The following is a 9282-nucleotide window of genomic DNA, read 5'->3' on the forward strand; positions in this document are numbered from 1 at the left end:
TCGATACTTTTAGCGGCTCTTGCTCTTTTTATAAACGAAAAAAATACAAAAAACCTAGGTGGTGGTGCAAAGATTGATTGCTGAAAAGACATACATACAGTCGCGTACATTTATTAGAAGAATTGCGATTATATCCAGATAATTTTAATTCCCTTTTGTAACATGTTCAAAAATTATTAATTTCTTTTTTACCAACTGTTCATTAGTATATGCATTTACTTCTTGAAATTTAGCAATCAAAACCTTCACAGCTTTTTTTCTATAAAAAAAACAGCGTTTCACGTTAAGAAAATAACATTAGGCTTATGGAGATCAGTGTTGCCAAAATTCTCAGGAATGCGGTTTACTAGATGGTCGATATATTTTTCGAATTTCCATTTTCAATTAACATTTAACTGTAAAGTCAGAATAACAACTGAAGAACCACAAAGCCTTATTATCATTATGTAGTCTCAGAGAACCACATAAAATCGCTGACATACGCACACCGTATAATTTTAAGTTGCAATTAGTAATTAGATATATGCATTCCAAGCGGTCCGTTTCTTTGCTTTTGAATCTTTAATAGCCGGCAAAGTGCATAATTTAACTAAGCAATATTTTCTACTGATTGCTATGATTCACGGTGTATGATATTCTTACCGAAAAACAAATAAACTGTCGTTACTATAATTAAAATAAGATAAAATAAAATTATCTTTTGTAAATACTATTTATTTAATTAAAATCATTTTCCCTACTTTTCATCTCTTGTTTCGAATGGGCACTTTTGGTCAATTACGTTAAAAAACATTAATTTAATTCATGTCTGTGAAAACGAAAATACAAATTATACAACCCTGAATCGTGCTTGTGTTCATCGTGGCATCGCTGCGCTTCTATCGTCCATAAGAAATACATAGCCCTATCTCCGCAATGTTATTTTCTTAACGTGAAACGCTCGAGATGATGTTGATTTTATTTTCCAAAGATACTCTTGTTTTTTATTAATGTGAAAGAAATCTCTTAAAAACTTCTAGCTATAAGCCGTTTTCGAAATTTACCAGCAAATGATTTTTTCCAGTCGTACGATTTTGGTGTTGTCACAATATACACAATTATTTTGGGTGCTGTTTGCCCACCCAAAATGATTTAAAATATAAACATATAGGTAGAATCTGTCATGTAAATGATGTAATATGATTTGCATTCCTTTTGGAACAAATAGCTCAAATGTATTTACAAAACGAATTCCAAAGCTTTAACCCCCTTGTAAAAAAATATGACAGAAACGAGTTTTTTTACAGGGTTGTATCCTAATATTTGAATTGACTTACATGTGTTTAAGTTTATTAAATTATGAATTAACATACATTTTTACTTTTTTTGTACTAAAATACTAGATTTTACTTTTATTTTCTAATCTAATAATCAATAATCTAATAATTAAATTGATTATAGCCCCGAAATAAAAAAACTAAATTGAATATAAGTTATTTTAATAATTTCATAAAATGTCTCAAAAATTTAATCAATGAAAATAATAAAATATGAGCTGTGATCTTGTAAAAAAAGTGAAGCTTTTCGTTTCTTTTTTTTTAGGGGGGTTTTGCTAGGAATAGTTTATAACCTAAACATAAAATGCGTTGTGCAGTAGCTAGTTGTTTAAGTGATAATCAGACAAAATGTGCCGATAAATCTGTTAGGTTTTATAGTTTTCCTAAGGACTCGGTCGTGGAAAAACTGTAAGTTATTGCTTGTTGCCGTAAAGACAAATTTAATACTAAAACTTCAAGCATTTGTTCCAAACACTTCAAGCCGGATGACTTTAACAGAAATTTGCAGCATGAATTGCTGCAATATGAATCAAAGAAAGGACCCAAACTGAAGGGTGATGCGATTCCTTCTCTTCATCTACCACAACCAAAAAGCTTATCCATAAATCAATTTAAAAGGCAGGAAAGGTCTTCCAAAAGGAAGTCAAAGAGAATTGTGGAACAGATAATTACACAATCTAGGTAAACCAAGTAAAGTATCCGAAGGCGGTCTAAGGAAACCTCCAGAAGAATTGGTGGCAAAAATTCATGAACTTAATATTATTTTTAATAATATTAATGGATCTGAACATCAATTAAAATCAGGCAAAAATTATTTACAACGACTAATTGACTTATCGGAGAACATTGAATGTGACTATAAAATCAAAAATCTTTTCTTCCGGTCTCGAATGTATTTCAGAATTAAGAAATTAAACCTAAAACTTAAAGAAGATATAAGAAATAAAAGAAAATTAATAAAAAAAAATTGTAACTTAAAACCCTGTGTTTGATTTGTTTTCCGATTTTAGTGCAAATAATTAATGATCAATTATTTTCTTCTGTTTACGTTTAGACGAAGACTTTTTTCCTCCTCGATACTGGCGCCAAATAAGACAATAAAATCAAAAGCTAGCTTGTAAAATTTACGAAGATTACCTTTCTAGGATTAAAAAACGAAAAACACAAAAAAACTCACAAATTTATTTTACAGATTTGTTTATTTTTTTTTCACTGTATTATTATTTTTTTAAATCAAAATAATAAAACACCTATATTTCAATAAATCCGGAATAGTTCAATAGAAACTCTATTAATCCATTAAAATGACATTTTATTGCCAATTAAAAATTAATTGTGTTCTGATTGCTAACGTTCTTACGGGGAATATTTAAAATCACTCTCATTGTGACGTAATACGCGAACTCGTCCCAATTTCTCTTTCGGGAGTATCATACCTGTTATTTTTTGTACCATGGATAGGAAGTGTATTGCCCTCTCAGCATCAGATAGTGGAAAAAAAGGTCTGGGAGTGCGTAGCGGCAATAAGTGAGATCCAATTAAACGCAGAAAATTGTGAGTTTCTCGATTATAACTGAACTATACACACATCTGAATGAATATTTCTCGGAGATTAAAAACAGATTGAATCAAGAAAAGTTGTATTATATCTTTTTATAAGTTCGGATTAAAACTAATATTAAAAAGGAGGTGGTTTTCGTTCACATGGGAAGATTTAACCACTTTAATTTAACTAACTAAAACCAATAAAATTCTAAGAATAATTATGTAAAATGTTTCTTAAGTTGACTAAATTAAGAGAAAACTTAAAAAAATACAAATTAAATACTCTAACCCCTATTACGAAAAGGGACTTTTAAGTAAATACACTTATGTGTATTTACGTAATGTAATAAGTAAACGTAACGTTATGTAATATTCGAAAAGATAAAATTATTAATTTCTAGACAGAATCAACTGAAAATACAGTCTCGCCAAAAGTTTTAAATTCAAGAAATTCAAGAGAAATTAACATGCCACAAGAGTACGAAAAAAGGGCAGAACCATACTGGTGAGATGAAAAATAGAAAAGGATATTGAAAAAGAGGAAAAAATACCAACAATTCGTAGGTTCTCGGCATGGCAACGGTAAGATTTGCCGAAAAAAAATTAAACTTTTGAGAGAAATTGCGGCAAAATTAATATAATATCTAATTCTATATTGAAAACGAAATCTAATCTACTCCGTCCCTGTGCCATATATGGGGTTTCATAAATCTACAGCGAGAGTGTATCCAGTTACTTCCTTGTCATTTATCATGGCCAACCCCTATTTAGACAAACAACTTCCCTAATGACATTTAGTCTAAATTCGTAATATATCTTAAAGGTGAAATATTGTGAGAATTTATGATGTTTTTTAATGTCCGTGAAATGGGCTGTGTAAACATAACATAGGAAAACAAATTTTTCGAAAAACTTAATCTGTTTTGGTCCAGGAAAATGTCACATAAAATGGAAGTGATTTGGTAACACAAGGTTTATTTAACATTTCTTCTAAAACACTATTTCTTCTTTCTAAGTTCTATTGACAAAGTTTTCAAATTTCTCTTTACATTATTGCATAGCTTTAAGCGTGGACATTTCGGCCTTAAAATTAAATACGTTAACTTGATTTATGTTTATATTTTTATAATATTTTCCAATAAAATTTTTGCAAGTAAATCAGTTTGTCAAATCTGAAACATTCCTATCAACTTATTTTGATTTTTTCTAGGTAATCCTTTATACCACTTCTCTCACAGATAACAACAACCTTTTACTTTTTTTATATGCACATTAGTTACACATTTGTCATAAATATTTTACCACTGTACAAAAAAAATTCTCGCTATCTATCCTGTGGGATTCAGATGCGTCTTGGCTGTTATACTAAAGAGGAAGGGTGAATACTTGAAAACTTGAGAATCAGATCAGAGCAAACAACTATTAAAACTAATCCAAAAAATAATAGAATAAAACAGAATTCCTCAAGAATGGAGATCAAGCATCCTAATACCCCTTTTCAAAACAGGAGACAAATCGCACCCGGAAAATTACAGAGGAATTAATTTATTATACACGACACTAAAATTAACAACCAAAGTGATAACAAATAAACTGAATGAAATTGTAACACTAACAGAAGAACGGGAAGGTTTTAGGTTGAGAAGCTCATGCATCGACGTTATATTTATAATGAGGCAAGGGCAAGAGAAATCATTAAAATGCAACAAACCGGCATATCTATGTTTCGTAGACATTAAGAAGGCATTTGACCTGGTAAATTAAAGGACGTTATCCACTTATTATACGCAAGAGAGATACCTCTAGGAATAATCAAAACGATCGAAAATATCTACCAAAACAACACAATAAAAGTAAAAGTAGAAGAAGAACTAACTGACCCAATTGAAGCTGGCAATGGAATAAAACAGAAAAAAAGAACTAAAAAAGGATACCAAATGGGAGAAAAACAACCTAAAATAATCTTCTATGCAGACGACGCAATATTACTCTCTTAAAGATTTACAAAGTATTAACCAAATATTATAATTATAATATTATAATTAACCAAAAAATTTAACATGTTAATTTCCCCAAAAAATACAAAATGCATGGCTTTAACAGCAAATTTACTAAGATGTAAATTGGAGCTATAAGGTCAGGTAATAGAACAATTCATGGAGTTTAAATATCTAGGCATCACATTATCTAGCTACGGAAATCTCGAAACTGAAATGGAAGATCAAGTGAATAGAGCAAACAGAGCCAAAGGTTTCTTGAATAAAACGATATGAAGAAATAAAAATATCGGGAAAGAAATGAAAGGCAGAATTTACAAAACAGTCATCAGACCAATAATAAGATACGACCAGAAACATGACCTGACACAGAGAGGAAAAAAAGGATGTTAGAAACAGCAGAGATGAAAAAATTTTAAAAAATTAATGGTAAGACATTATTGTACAGAGCTAGAAGTACAGATATACGACGTAGATGCAAGGTGGAGAACATCAGGAACTGGATAGAAATAGAAGAGTAGAATGGAACGATCATATAAGCCAAATGACAACAAATAGAGTAGTAAAGACAACAAGAGACGGTTCCCCAATAGGAAGACGGTCAGTAGGAAGACAACGAAAATGATGGAACTTCAACTTATTGGCGTCATATTGAAAACAGATAGAGTCATGTCTACATAAAAAGAAGAAGAAAAATAGGATATATTATATAAAATATTTATTTGTCAATAGTTGTTTATATACATAGTTTGAACATTGTTTTCGATCTAAAAGTCAAAATGAGGTATTTATTTCCACTCGCGATACTATAAAGCCAAGATGCCATAGACTAATAGCTTTTGAGATACTTTTAAGAGTCAATGCTTCTCTACTTTCAACCTATTAAAATCAGATTTGTTAAATTAAAGAAATTTATTTAGTATACGAAAGAAAATTGTTAAAAATAGGAGTGATTTACTGCGGCACTATCACACTCCATTTAACTATAATCAAGAGCAAACTAACAGAAAAAAGGAGAAAAACTACCGTTACGCTTGCAGACGCCCGAGGTAAGTGCGTCTGGCAGCGCCTTCCTTGACTAATGATTAATTAGCACAGGGACGCACAAAAGTGAGCGTGTGACGACTTGTCATACGGTTGTGAGTTTGATTGATTGCACTTACAGGGCGGTAGATGTGACCAGTGTCGGGGTGTCATTTAAGACACCGAAATATTTACCATGTAATTGATCCACCAAACTCAAGATTATGTAAGCGTTTTTTATATTGATGTCAAGTTTGGTTGAAACAAAAAAAATTGGACCGTGTTCATCATGAAGGAATTCGAAGGTCCTTAAAAATAATCAAGCAGTAGATTTTTAACTTAGAGTTTGGAACTTAAACCTTTAAATGCTATATGTCTTATACTATTCTGTAGAAAAGATAGGAAATACAGATCCCAAAAGCTCTTCAACAACTTTTGTAGATCTCAAAACGCTTACACTTCGTTCACTGATAAATGTGGATTTATAGAAGACTGTTAAAAATGCCCTAGACTAATCATGTATGCAATAAGGAGGTTCATTATAAGCAGAAAATACAAGAATTAAATCCTTTAGAGAGACAGAAGATCACGATATATGAAATCAAATATGCTATTAAAAACTCTAAAGACAATAAGGCAGCTGGATTAGATGAAATACCAGTAGAACTGTTAAAACTAGTGGAAGAGGATAACTTGGAAGTATTGGCAGATTTATTCAACACGGTATACAATACGGGACTAATACCACAAGAGTGGCTCAAGTCAGAATTTATAACCATCCCTAAGAAACAAGCAGCAAAAGAGTGCCCTGATTATCGAACACTGAGCCTCATGAGTCATACTTTAAAAGTACTGCTGAAAGTTATACATAAGAGCAGTGTTTCCCAAAGTGGGGGTCGCGACCCTCTGGGGGGTCGCCATGAGGTACTAGGGGGGTCGCCGAACATTTCCAAAATAAGACAAAAGCACCACTTTGTTAGATCATGTATTTTTATTTAAACAACGTCGTAAATAGAAATTAACAATTAATTATCAGACGAAATATAAAACTAAATATTAAAATCCGTAAAAATAAAAGAGTAAAACAAAGTCAAATATTATAATCTTAATGAGAGCTATGCGCCTGTTTCTGTGAAACTAATCTTTCAAATCTAGGCTGTGTATTTGAGACACACACAATTATATCATTTTCAAGTACGAGACGATTTCTAACTCTTGTTTTAATGGCAGTCATAGACGAGAAACTTAACTCACACAAATATGATGTTACAAATGGAACCAAACATTTTACAGCTTCACTCGTCAACTGGGGGTATTCCTGCATCTTTTCGGTCCAAAATTGGTCCGAGTTCTGGGAAAAAAATTGGAGCTTCAACATTCCATCACTTGATATTTCAATAAGTTTTTTTTTCATGTTTATCCCATGTTTTTTTTTATTTTTCATGTTTTTAGCTGATTCCTTTATATTAAAGGAATCAGCTAAAAACGGATTTAGTATCCATCTGCAACTGTCGTAACTGTTTTGAATTTCTTCGGGGAAATAATCACAGAGCTGTTGTTTTAAATTGAGCAAAGTAACATGCATGTCAGCAAAAACTTGTTCAAAATTTGTAGCACTGTAATTGGATACATTTTCCATAATTTCCTGAAGGCACTGGAATGAATCGAGTTGTTTTATGCCAAGTGAGGTCGACTATAAATCGATTTTTCTTAGAAACGCCTTAATTTTATCTGTGGCTGTAATTATATTAATGTCGCGACCTTGTAAATTACTGTTCAAAATATTTAATTTCTCGAAAATATCAGAAAGGAAACCTAGTTTCAGAAGCCAAATAGGATCGGAAAATTGATTTTCATATGGGGACTTCTCATCTTTCAAATGCATTAAAAGCTCTGCTCTTAAGTGAAATACTCTTTTTAAGACGTTGCCCCTTGAAAGCCACCTTACTTCGGTGTGATAGAGAAGTACCCATGTCTTCGCAAATTTTTCTAAAAATACGGGTCTGCAAAGCTTTTCCTTTAATGGAATTTACAACTTTAATGATGGTTTCATAACACAGTCCATTCCAGGAGGTAAAGCTTTGGACGCAAGAGCTTCTCGATGTACAAAACAATGTCTCCATTTGACATTAGGCATCATTTCTTGTAATTTGACGACAATATCAGATTTATGTCCTGTTATAGCTTTAGCGCCATCTGTGCATATAGCAATACATTTACCCCAGCCAATATCATATTTACTTGTACGTTTCACAAAAGTGCCGAGTAAACATTTTTCAGTGGTATTGGTCTCCAATGGGGAACAAAATAAAATATCTTCTTGAATGCCATTATTTTTATCATGTCTTACAAACGTAATGAATTGGGCACAGTTAGATATATCTGTGGATTCGTCCATTTGAAGAGAGAAGTACGTGCATTTATTAAGATTTTCCACAACTTGCACTTGAATACCTTCTGCCATATAACTAATTCTTCTTTGGATAATATTATTTGACAGAGGTATTGTATTTAATTTTGCAGCCTCTCTTTCCCCACACATTATATGTACCATTTCAACAGCTGCTGGAAAAATCAGATTTTCAGCAATTGTGTGCGGATTACTAGTTTTGGCAACACGATAAGCAACTTTATAACTTGCTAATAATGCTTTTTCATTAGTAGTGGTTGCCAAGGGAAAACTGTCTTGCTGTTTGTGAAGGACGTTCAGCTTTCTTTCACAGAATTCTACGGGCTTGTCTTTTTTATCTGGATGTTCGCTATTTAAATGTCGAAGTAACTTTGATGGCTTCATGCTTTCTTTTGACAAGACTTGTCCACAAATAACACATTGTGGTTTATTGGAAATAACGGTAAAACCATATTTAAGATATTCATCAATGTAGAATCTGTTTTTCTTTTTATTGCTGCTACTGCCACTTTCAGACGTAGATGGTTCTGCACTTCTTTTTAAAAACTTATCCATAATTTATAATTTATCGTAGACGTAAATACGTAAACGGGAATACGTAAGTCGTAAAATGTTTACTCATTACTCAACACCGCGTTAGCCACCATAGGCTGTTTGGATTCAAACTGAGGTTTTGTAGTTTCGTTGCGCATCGCCGCTTATATAAAGCCATAACAAGGCTACGAGAACGTTCCAGAGTGCCATCTAGTAGCGAGCGCTTTCGCATGGAAGAGTTTTGCGATGTAGACACAAGCTAATATGTCGCGGTGTACAATGTGCAGTCGACTTCTTATTATTTATTTTTATTGTAAATGCTATTCTGGCAGAAGTACCTACTACTAATTACTAGTGGGACAGATCGCAATCATTAAAATAATTGTATTAAAATAAAATAATTGTTTTTGATTTAAACTTAAACAGTAAAGTAAAATTAAATTTGAGAAACCATCAG

This window comes from Diabrotica undecimpunctata, chromosome 3, assembly GCF_040954645.1.
Source record: "Diabrotica undecimpunctata isolate CICGRU chromosome 3, icDiaUnde3, whole genome shotgun sequence".
NCBI classification, from domain to species: domain Eukaryota; kingdom Metazoa; phylum Arthropoda; class Insecta; order Coleoptera; family Chrysomelidae; genus Diabrotica; species Diabrotica undecimpunctata.